This window comes from Tamandua tetradactyla, chromosome 18 (genome assembly GCF_023851605.1).
Source record: "Tamandua tetradactyla isolate mTamTet1 chromosome 18, mTamTet1.pri, whole genome shotgun sequence".
Lineage (NCBI taxonomy): Eukaryota > Metazoa > Chordata > Mammalia > Pilosa > Myrmecophagidae > Tamandua > Tamandua tetradactyla.
Window position 1 is genome coordinate 51,101,074 of NC_135344.1, and position 12,403 is coordinate 51,113,476.

Consider the following 12,403-nt stretch of genomic DNA (forward strand, 5'->3'; position numbering starts at 1 on the left):
CCTGGCTCCTGTGCGGGACTCTGCCTACGCCTCCAGCTTCCCTTCTTTGCCCCTGGCCTCTGTTTTCTCGTCCGCCCGGTTGGGCCACCTCCGCACCCCTCAGCTGTTTCTCCCTAAGCCGTCGGGCCTGCGTTGGCAGTTCGACCCCCGCCTCTTTCTCTTCTGCGCCGCAGCTCACCCTTTTCCGCGAGTCCTCCTCGGGATGAAACAGTTCACACCCGGGTCCCGCCACTCCTCCGCTTGCGTAGATGTTCCCTAGGAGTTCCTCACCGGCGTTCGTGGTGGAGCAGCCACTTCTCCGTCGCTTGTTGGTTAAGAGGTGGTCCTGCGCCACGCTAGGGCTTCTTGTCCGGCCGCTGCTGCCTCTGCAGCGAAGGTCCTGGGGAGGATAGAGGTGTGCGCAGTGCTCATCGACCCGACACGGGGCCTAGCTCAAGGCTCCTGTCGCGCGGGGATCCCGTCGCCCCCCTCCAGCAACTCTCCCATGGCACTGCTCTGCCTGCAGCCTGCCCCGCCGGTCACCGGCCAGGGAGGGCCGTCGTGGTGGTGGGGGGATGGGGAGAGGAGGAGAGGGGGCGGCCACTGTAGCAACAGGCGCGTGGGGCCTCCAGCAGGTTGCGACATAAACACCTGGGCGCTCACATGCATACCTTAAGCCCCCCAGACTCCCTCCTCGCGCGGCCCCCCATATCTCACTGCTCCTATCAAATATGATTTTGAAGGACGTTTTCCATAGAAAAATACTCCTTAATGTTACAATATGCCCTTGCTATTGTTCTGTCAAGATGCGTTATGAAGCAAGTACCATCAATTACGGAATTTGATCCTTTGCTGCATGGGGAGAAGGGGGTTAAAAGTAAACCCCCTTGAGAGAATTTGAACTTGTGCCCTTAATGGAATGTGACTGACACTCAATTATGCTGACAAGTCACAGATGCGAAGTCTTTTACGCACACCTTTGTTTTGTTTTTGAAGAAAAATGAGGTACAACCATGGATCTAGGCATTTCAGCGAGGTTATTCACTAGTTTGAATACTTATTTTTAAAATGAACCTTAATTCCCCGAAGTGTCCACACAACTGAAAACAGATCCATGAGATGTGATCACAGCAAGATGGAAAGAGCTAAGGAAAATCTGGAACATCTTAAAGCATCCTCAATCAGCTTCAGGGGAAAAAGGTTTCATTACTATATTTCGTTAAGTTTCTCCACGATTATCTACCATATGAATTGTAAATAGAAGCCCTTTAAGCGGCTAATTCAGTTCTTTTATTGTCTATATTGTCTTTGATACTACAGTAGATATTATGCAGGTGTCATGAACTTTGCTATCAACATTTGATAACCAAAATGAGAGAACAAAACAATGGGATACGCTGAAATACTAAATTTTGCATTTTCAATGAAAAACTGTAACAAAGGTCAGAAGTGGAATGACTGAAATTGTATGGACTTGACCAGGGAAAACCTTACCTGAGGAAATGTGTCTTAATGTGCAGCTTAAAAACAATTCCTGAAATAACACTCGGAACAATTATTTATTTAATAAGTAGTTAATTCCCACTACCAATCTATAACATTTTTTATTTTTATTCCTTTTGCTCCTTATAAGCAAGAACAGTAGGAGCCCAACAGGAAAGCTAATTTTAGCTTCTGATTTCCTAGGAGGAGGAAGAGCAGAAGATGGGAGGGGCAGCTAATGGAGTAACCCAGGTGCTTTTCAGATTTACTTATAAAATGGTTCGTGGATTCCAAATTTCACCTTTTCAGTAATATGTTTCTACTCAGATTTCACTCATTTTGACCACTGGGAAGTAAAGCATATGTTCTGCATAGTAAAAGTATTTCCCTTTATTGATTAGGACTCCTTAACCAGAACATTAGTTTTGTGAGCTTAAATCTGTTTCATTCCTTCTCTGCAATGGCAGACTTAACTGGACTCTACCGAAACATGTTTGCATAACTCCCTCATATATTCTATATAAGAAGTCATTTGGTGCACATGTAAGAATATAGTTGGCAATACATGGAAATCCATTTAAAATTTGGATATAAGGAAGATAGTTATACTCTGAGAATTAAGCTTTAAAAATAAACCCTTCCTGGAGGTTATTCTTATGCATTATATAGATATGTTTTTAGTTTATAGTGTTTTGGAGTGGCTAGAGGGAAGTACCCGAAATTGTTGAGATGTGTTCCAGTATCCTTGATTTTTGAAGATGATTGTATAGCTATACAGCTTTTACAATGTGACTATGCGGCTGTGAAAACCTTGTGGCTGATGCTGCTTTTGTCCAGGATATGGACAGATGAGTAAAAAAATAAGGATGAAAAATAAATAAATAATGGGGGGGAGGGTAAAAAATTAGGTAGATTGAAATACTAGTGGTCAATGAGACAAAGGGCTAAGGGGGATGGGATGCATGAGTTTGCTTTTTTTTTCTTTATTTCTTTTTCTGGAGTGATGCAAATGTTCTAAAAATTATCGTGGTGATGAATATCCAACTATGTGATGATATTGTGAGCTACTGATTGTACACCACATATGGACTGTATATGTGTGAAGATTTGTCAGTAAAAATATTTAAAAAAAGAAGTAAAAAAATAAAAAATAAACCTTAATTACCAAAAGACACAATTTTTGGTTTTGGCAATATTTCACATGAGAATTTCAATTTCAATTTTGAAATACTTTCAAATGTATAGGGCAGTTACAAAAGTAATGCAAGCCTCAGGTGGGCCATGGTAGCTCAGCAGGCAGAGTTCTCGCCTGCCATGCTGGAGACCCGGGCTGGATTCGTGGTACCTGCCCATGCAAAAAATAAAAAAAGTAATGCCAGACTCATACGGAGAACTCCAGCATACCCCTACTCTCCAGATGCCCAGATCCAACAACTTTAATATTTTGCTCCATTTGCCATATTAGTCTACCTTCCTACCTCTTTTTCACTCCATTATCTGAACACTTAAGTGTAGGTTGTATACATTATGCTCCTTGAACACCTAATATTGGCGTGTACATTTCCGAAGAACAAGAACATTAACTTGTGTAACTACCTTTAAATGAAACTATCAAGTTCAAGAAGTTATAATTGATATAAAATTTATAATCTATATTCCAATTTTTTGATGTGTTCCAATAATGTCCTTTTCTCCTCACTTACTGGGTTCCGTTCAGGATCATGTATTCCATTTAATTGTCATTGTACCTTTAGTTGCTTTGTTTTTTTTTTTTTGGAAATTGTGGGAAAATATATACAGCAAAAACTTTCCCATCTCACCCATTCCCAAGCATACCATTCAATGGGATTAATCACATTCACAATATTCATTATCTTCTATTACTACAACTTTCCCATCTCTCCAAACAAAAACCCTACACCCATGATGCATTAGCTTTCTGTACTTCTTGTCCCATGCCCTGATAATAAGTACTCATTATGAGCTTGCATATTCCCTGGTGGTTTCTTTGTAATTACCATCGGGCTTAAATCTAATATCCTGCATCTATAACAATCTCGTTTGCTTTGATACCAACTCAACATCAATAATATATACAAACTATATTCCCATACTCCTCTATCCCCCTACCTTTAGGTAATTTTCACAAAGTATAAGTTTATATATTATGAGTCCAAAACCACTGATTTCTCATTGCATTTTATGCATTTTCCTTTTAGATCCACAGGAAGTAAAAATGGAGTTACAAGCCAAAACAATAGTACCGGCATATATTGTTACCAACCCATGTTGTTACCCTCACCAGAAATCTTTATTTCTTCATGTGGCTTCAATCTATTCTCTATTTTCTTTCCTTTCAACTTGCAGAACTCTCTCTAGCATCTTTTGCAGGGCTAGTTCTATGGTAATGAACTACCTCAGCTTTTGTTTACTGGGAATATCTTAATCTCTCCCTCATTTCTGATAGACCATTTTGCAGAGGTAGAATTCTTAGTTGGCAATTCTTTGCTTTCAGCACTTTAAATCCCGCTATGTCTTGCCTCCATGGTTTCTGATTAGAAATCAGCATTCAGTCTTACCAAAGCTCTTTCACACATGATGTGTTGTTTCTCTCTCATGACTTTCAGAATTCTCTATCTCTGGAATTTGATAATGTGAGTATAATATGCCATGGTGTAGATCTATTTGTGTTTTTTGTTTGTTTGTTAGTTTTTTCCTGTTTGGAGTTCACTGAGCATCTTGTATGTGTATATTCATGTTTTTTCATTATTTGGAATATTTTCAGCCATTATTTCTTTGAATAGTCTCTCTTTCCCTTTTTCTCTGTTTTGCTGGGATTTCCAAAATGAGTATATAGTATACTTGATCGTGTACCCTCAAGTTCCTCAGCTCTGTTCACTTTTCACTCTTCTTTTTGTTCCTCAGACTATAACTGAGGAGTTAGAATTTAATGAATGATTGTGACTACTAAAACATTATATATTCTTTTTTCTTTCTGATATATTAGAATGAGGAACTACCTGGAATCTCTAAACTGTAACCCAGCTGCCCTAATCCCTGAGAATGATTGTAAAAACCCTTATCTTGTGCTTTTGTTTAGTTTTTTGTTGTTGTTTTTTTACTTTGGAAGTGTGTTAAGGGCAAATACTTTAATGCTAATGAAGGAATTTAAGTCAGCCATTAACTGGTTCCATCCCCAGTTTCACTGCTTTACATTTGTAAGTTGTTTATGCTTATACTTGCTATTGAAACAATAACTCTGTCTCCCTTCCATTCAGCTTTTGCTATGAAAATAACTCTGACTCCTTTCCTTTCAGATCACTCTTGCTATTGAGATCACTGTCTCTTTTTCCTTCTGCTTAGACTTGCTATTTGAAATTGTAATGGCTTCCTCTCCCCTTCTTAGAATCTATAAAAACCCTGAACCCCCTAGACTTTGGGAGACAGATTTTTGGGGATGATAGGTCATCTGCTTTCCTGCTTCGCACTTAGCAATAAACTGTTTCTCTCTTTGAAACCCCAGTGACTCAGGAATTAGTCATTCAAGCAAATTGTACAGAGAATTTACTGCCTTTGACTGAAACTGAGACTAAATGATTTCAATGGTCTTATCTTCAAAATCACTAATTCTTTCTTCTGCCAGTCTGGTATTGAACCCCTCTAAGGAATTTTTTTTTTTTTTTTCAAACATGAGCAGGCACCGGGAATCGAACCCGGGTCCTCGGGCATGGCAGGCAAGCATTCTTGCCTGCTGAGCCACAGTGGCCTGTCCCCTCTAAGGAATTTTAAATTTCTATTACTGTAGTCTTCAGCTCTGTCTAGTTCCTTTGCATGTTCTCTATCTCTAGTTGATATTCCCTTTGTGTTCATCTATCATCTTCCTGATTTCCTTTAATTCTTTGTCCATGTTTTCCTTTAGCTCTTTGAGCATATTAAGGTCCATTTTTTAAAAGTCTTTGTGTGGTTTGCCCCAAGTTTGGCTCTCCCCATTGATGGCTTTTAATGCTTTAATCTTCTCCTTTGCCTGGGCTGTCACTTCCTGTTTCTTTGTATGTTCTGTAATCTTTCTGTTAAAATCTGGGCATTTTGATATTTTAATGTGTTAATTGCTGAAATTTAACTCTGAGGTGTCTGTTTCTTAATCATGTGCCCAGCCAGTGTTGTGACAGCTTACCTTGAGTACCAGGACCTAACAGAAAAAAAAAAAAAAAGGAGGAGAAAAAGAAAACACCTTTCCCAATCTTTGCAGATTAATCTGTACGAATGCACTCCTACAGGACATATCCATACAATTAATTTATAGAATAGCTTCAGGCCACCATTTAGTAGCCTCCCTGATCCTTTCTGCACAGGCATCTTGTTTGGGGTATGTACTTGTGGCCCTAGTAATTCACCCATTTGCACAGATACAAGTATCCCTTCTTCCCTAGAAAATATTTTCCTGGTGATTCTAGGCACTGCACTCTCTGCACTAAAGCCAGCCATCTCTTGCCCCAGGCAGCACTTGACTGCTCTCCCACAGCATTTTGTAGGAGAGCTCTGAGAATTGCCTTGTAAATACAGGGCAAGTTCGGGGATGAAGAATCCCTCAGGCTACCACCGGATTGAGCCAGATATACATGCTCCCAGTAGACACATGAAGGTTACTCTCTTCCCTCCAGAACTGAGACTAGAGATCCAAAATAGGAATGTCAGCTGGCTTCATGCCATGTCAATGAAGGGTGAGGGAGGGACTGCTGGAGTGCCACGAGATTCTAGAGATAATTTGCCAGTTCTTGCTGGTTGTTCAAAACTTCTGTGGGTAAGTTTTCTTTGGTGATCTAAAACTAGACATATCTGCAAAGTGGGGTAGGACTCCTGGGATGAGCTGGGACCCAGCATCACAGGAAAACCTTCTTGACTGAAAAAGGGGAAGAAAGAAGTAAGACAAAGTTTCAGTGACCAAGATATTTCAAACCGAGTTTTGAGAGGTTATCCTGGAGATTATTCTTATGCATTATTTAGATACCACTTTCTAGTCTATGGTGCATACGGCTAGAGGGAAGTACCTGATACTGTTGAACTGTGTACCAGTAGCCTTGATTCTTGAAGAAGATTGTATAACTATATAGTTTTTATAATGTGATCATGTGTTTGTGAAAACTTTGTGTCCAATGCTCCTTTTATCCTGGATATGGGCAGATGAGTAAAAATATAGGGAAAAATAAATAATGGGGAGGAATAAGGGGTAAAAAAAAAATTGGGTAGCTTGAAATACTCATCATCAATGACAGCAAGGGGAAAGGGGTATGGGATATATGCGTTTCTTAAATTTCTTTTTCTGGAGTGATGTGGATGTTCTAAAAATGATCATGGTGATGAATATACAACTGTGATGATACCATGAGCCATCGATTAGTATACTGTAGATAGACTGTATGTATATGAAATTTCTTAATAAAAATATTTTTTTAATGGACATTTGAATATTTTTTTGTGTCTGTATATACTACCTGGAACTGCTGCAACCATTTATCAGGTCATAATGAGAACAAGTCAGAACATTATACATGTGCTGAAGAGGATGAAGCAGAAAGATTTGCATTGCTGGGGCTGATACCTACAAACAAGTTTTCCAGTCTCCCTTGCCAACTGATTTCTGGCTAGATTTAGCCAAGAGGAGGTACTAATAAGAGAGAAGGAAGAAAGGAGGAAGCGAGAGAAGAAGAAGCCAATGTATTTCTCTCGTCCTCTGCTTCCGGCAGTGCCTTCATTTCTGCCATGGTTTCTACTTATGAGAGACCATCTTTCCCTCTGCAGAACCCAGTCCCTTTCTGGACATTTCCTACCTTTTCTCAGTGGTTTCCTCTGTGTTTGCTTCAGAGTCACACTTGGGTCTTCTAGCTTTTCCACTATTATTGCCTCCAATGGCCCCGTTTACCCTGTGGAATCCAGCCTCCAAGTTACAATTGATTGGAATAGAAGTGAATGCAGATCCCAACCTGTCAGTCACTCTCTCCAAAGAATGTGGAATTGAGATTCCAATATTCTAGTCAGTCTCTGGTAACTTGGAAGATATATGAACACAGGAGCTTTGGGGCAGCCACTTTCTCTCTTGTACGGACAGAGAAAGCCAATCAGCAGAAGCAAACCATCATCGAAACAGATACTCTGAATGTAATAAAGGTGTTTCACTGAGTAAACTAGGCTATCCCCAGAGCTCTGTTAGATCAGCGATGGCAAACAGATTTCAGCAAATCAACTCACATTTCCACTTTTTGATGTTTTTCATTATCTTTGAAAGTTATAAATCTGAAGCTAAAAGATTTTTCTCTACACCTTGTCTTCCTTCTCTCCTTTTTCACTTTACTTTTTTTTTTTTTAATTTTCCTTATCAACACACATTTATCGACATTGTAAAAAGAAATAGAATTACTATGGCTAAGAGATTTAAAATGGGGCTGGGAGGGCATTACGGAGGTTAATTTTATATAGATCACAGCCAGGTGTCACAAACAGCCAAAGTATGTAAAACTTCAAGCAAAATGTTCTTCAAAGCCCTAGTGACCAACATTGCATATAGCTGTCATGTTCTCCTTAGTCACCCTTTTTGGGAAAGCTCCCAAGTCTTTCCTTGACTTCATGATATTGATGATAATTGATGATATTGAAGAGTCTATAAAATGGCCTTTGATGTTCGTTTTTCTGTGGTTTTTTGTTGTTGTTATTGTTCTTGTTGTTTTGTTATTAGATTGAAGTGTTATGCAGTTTAGAAAGCATACTATAAATAAGTTGTTTCCATCTCATTTAATCATCAGGGAGCCCACTGATAGATCACATTACTAATACCTTAAGACTACAAATTTCAGTGTCCTTGTTTCTTACCTGCAATTCCTACAAAGGTGTTCACTAAATTATGATTTATTTTAAAAATTTCCATTTCTCCTACATTTTATTAATTGGAATAATACTTATACAGGAAGCACTGTCCATTCTCCCCTGATTTATAGAAGTATGACTTACGGATATTTACTTGATTCTATGGATTAAAATTCATTGCTTTATCTTTTTGTTTTTGCTCAAATTGTCCCACATTTGGCCCCACAGCGCTCCTTTGTCTCTTACCTGTGTCCTTTTAACATATTGTACTCTTTCTTGAGCATTATTTTGAAAAGTATTATTGTGACATTTCAATCCTAAATAGGTTTGTATGTGCACAGTCACACTTTTAAATAACAGTATATTAACATCTAAACTATAATTCTTTAATATCTGCTAATGAAAATCCTCATTGAAATTTCTCATTTGTCCTAAAGATATCCATAACAATTTGAAGAGCATATGTGCATCCAGGCTGGGATTATCCATTTTGTGTTTAGGCCATTTTTATTTATTAGTCTAGGACATTTTCCCCTGCATTTACATTTTGTTGTTTTTACCATGTGTTAAATATTTTTTTTTCTTAATTTGGGATATTAACTCATAGAGTTTTCTCATTATAATTAATTCATATTAGTGAGACCATATAATATTTGTCCTTCTGTGTCTGGCTTATTTTCACTCAACATCATGTCCCCAAGGTTGATCCACATTGTTGCATGCCTCAGGACCTCAATCCTTCTTACAGTTCATAATATTCCACCGTATGTATATACTAGTTTGTTTATTTACTCTTCAGTTGATGGGCACTTAGGCTATTTCCATTTGTTGGCAGTTGTGGAATTGAATAAACTTTGGTATACAAATGTCAAAAAAAAAAAGAGTCTAGGGACATTCAAATATCTTAAACCTCAAGATAAAAACTAGTAGATAATCTAACCTGTAGGACATTTGGAGTACCCTGAATACCCAACAATCACAAACAACTTATATAATCTTTTTCTTTAAAAACTTTTGTGACCCAAGAGGGACACAATTTGGGTTGCTACCTGAATCTGTAAATACCTTTGTAGACTTGCAGCTTAGTTTGTTATTTCTCTGTCAACAACGTCTTCTGAGCATTGTTCTATCCTGGACTCAGGCAACCATAACAACAATAGTCAAAAGACAAACATCAGTTTTAAAAAGCCTAATTTTTAAGGAAATGGGAGAAATCTCCAGTACAAACACTCTGGTTCCTGTACATAAAGTTCAATTATTCCAGCCATTCTCTCTCAACACACAGGTATTTACTAACTTTCTCAAAAGAAAACAATCCCAAATCCTTCCCATGTATGTTTCCAGAAGAATATCCTGAGATTATCCAGTCCAATATCCCCAAATGATTTACTTCTTCCTTTAGTTGAATGTTAATCTGGTCCAGATTTGACATCTCATGGTCCTGTAACTTCTACAGTAAATCGTCAGTTTGCACTAGACTACAACTGTGGGCCCCCAGACTAAATTCCAATGCAACGTACTTTGCAGTGGTGGCATTATCCTGTTTGTCAGGAGATCAAGCCTGCAATGCTCTGGGAGTCAGAATTCCCTAAATCTTCCATTCACACCTGCCCATTCCAGTTGCCAGATTCTCACTTTCCCAGTCAGCATTTCAATCTTATACATAGAAATAGAAGTGAATCAAATTACTTGATTTCTGTATTTCAGCCCAGCAAATGATTGCTTTCTTGATCTGGACTTCAGCAATCTCAATTCCCAACCTTTTTTCCCTCTACCCACAACCAATAAAGTGTAGCTGGGAATATGTAAATTTCTGTTGAACCTGATTGAAAATAGTCAAGAAAAATCAACATAATCTGACTGTATCAGTTTTGATACAATCAGGAGAGAGAAATCACACAGTAACTTGAACACAAAGTTTAATATAAAAGAATCAACTATAATAGAGGTTTGGTAAAAAAAGTAAAGTTACTCTAAAAAATATAGGAATGGCAACTATAAGGAATAATATCCAAGGATGAGTCCTTTGCCCCTGCCCCTCTCCACCAAGTCCCCAAGGCTTGTTGGGGAGGGAACTGCCATGGCTCATTGGATGACAGAGAAGTAACTGTAGTGCCATGTTATTGGAACTTGGAAATCCACAACTGGGAATTTGCCAGAAATTCATCCTATACAACTATCCAGGGGGGCTGCTGGGGGCAGTTACTATTTGTTGTGTACTGCTGGCCATAGAAGCTGGGAACTAGGGAAGCCATTCACTCTGTAGAAACTGGGCACTGGAGTAGCTATGTCCACTATAGGAGTCTACCTCCAAGCAAGCCAAACAAGCACAGCAGACCTGGGAAGCAAAATCCTTTTTCCTCCTGCAACTTTTCTCTAGTTTCTTCTATTGACAGCTTAAAATCATGACAGCAAAGGAAAAATACTTAAAAGTCTCAATCCATTTTCAAAGACAAGGCAAAAAGTGAATGTGGAGATAAGCAATAAATTGATAACTGGCACCACTAAGTACTCTCAGGCCTCACCCTCCATGGGCATATGCTGAGTTCCAAGCAATGGCAATAGCTTTAAGCCAAAGCTTCACATCTATGTAAAAACACATTTCTCACCCAACAAGCAAAAATTATTACTGTTGCCCCAAAACAACTGTTATTGAACGAAGATCATGGATTCTTTTGCCCACGTGCTTAATAACCAATTTTGAGGCACTGGGACTTCAAAAAGAGAGTTTATTACTACTAGGTGTGTAGTAGGAGAGCAGATGGCCTAGCAACCCAAAATCTGTTTCCCAGAACTCCAATAATTCTGATAGCTTTACTAGAGAAAAAGATGGGTAGGTTTAGGATAATGAGCACAGTTGTCCCAGATGATGTAATTAGAGGTGATCTGATTATTGGGCATGTACAGACTGATTATGTGCTTTATCATGGACAGTGTGTAAGAAAATGGTGGAGAGATATAAGTGACTTGTAGGTTAAAGTCTAAGCTACTGCACATGTCAGACAGGCCCATTTTGGTTAGATCCAGTCTCATTTATCAAGGTATCTTTAGATTTGGAGAAGGTTAGCTCTGGGCTGACCCAAGACCCTTCATTAATAAACATTAGGGGCTGTCTTTAGTGATTATAGACTCTAAAGTTGAAAAACTGGATAACTGGGTAGAAATGAGTTAGTCACAAGGTTTTTACAATCACAGAAGATAAGGGTTATACAATCATTATCGGAGATCAAGCCAGCTAGATTACAATTTAGAGATTTCAGGAATTTTCCTGTCTACTTCAATATACAAAAAAGCAAAAAGAATTATCTTTATAATGATTCAGCAATCAAAATCATTCCTTAAATCCTGATTTCTCAGTTACACAACCTGACCACAACTCAGCTAGTTTACCTGACCACAACTCAGCTAGTTCTACATTTTCTTTGATGGTGTTTGTTTGCTAAAGCTGCCAGAATGCAACACACCAGAGATGGATGCCCCTTAATAAGGGGCAGCTTTTAATAAGGGGATTTATTTAGTTAAAAATTTATAGTTCATACTATACCATACGTATGTCTTCTGGCCATCTCTACTGGCTTCTGGAGGCCAATGACCTTACCAGGGGCAATTTCTTTCTGAACCTCCAAATGTTTGGGCTGAGATGAGGTATGCTGAGTTGCTTGGGCTGTGCTACGTTGAGCTCTCTCATTTAAGCTTCCAGCCAATTAAATCAAACATCATTCATTGCAGCAGGCACAGCCTCCTAGCGACTGCAGATGTAATCAGTGGCAGATGAGTTTCACATGCCATTGGCTAATGTCTCCAGAACTAGTCACCTTCACCTGGCCAAATTGGCACCTGAATCTAACTACCACAGATGGCCTGAAAGAATAATTCATCTTCTGGTACTACTTTCTGTATTATTTAGGACTCAGGTTTTAAATTAGAGAGCCCAACTTGACCTAGGTAAGGATTCCTTGGGTTACAAATAAGAGAAATCTACATTGAAATGGCTAGGCATAAATAAAATTGCTTTGCTCACATAATTCAAGTGGTAAAGCTTAACATGTTTGAATCCAGAGGATCAAGAGAGAGCATCAGAATC

The 12,403-nt window shown here is 38.8% G+C and overlaps 1 protein-coding gene across 3 annotated transcripts in view; it reads right to left on the bottom strand.

The window, feature by feature from the left end:
- RNF138 (ring finger protein 138) overlaps positions 1–609 on the bottom strand; it is a 44,976-nt gene extending 44,367 nt beyond the window's left edge. Inside the window, exon 1 of one of the 3 annotated variants that reach the window (XM_077135693.1) lies at positions 2–609. The gene's annotated coding sequence lies outside the window, so the exon portion shown is untranslated. The remainder of the gene's footprint in view (position 1) is intronic. The other 2 variants (XM_077135694.1, XM_077135692.1) reach the window with 2 other exon arrangements.
- Positions 610–12,403: the final 11,794 nt, after the last annotated feature.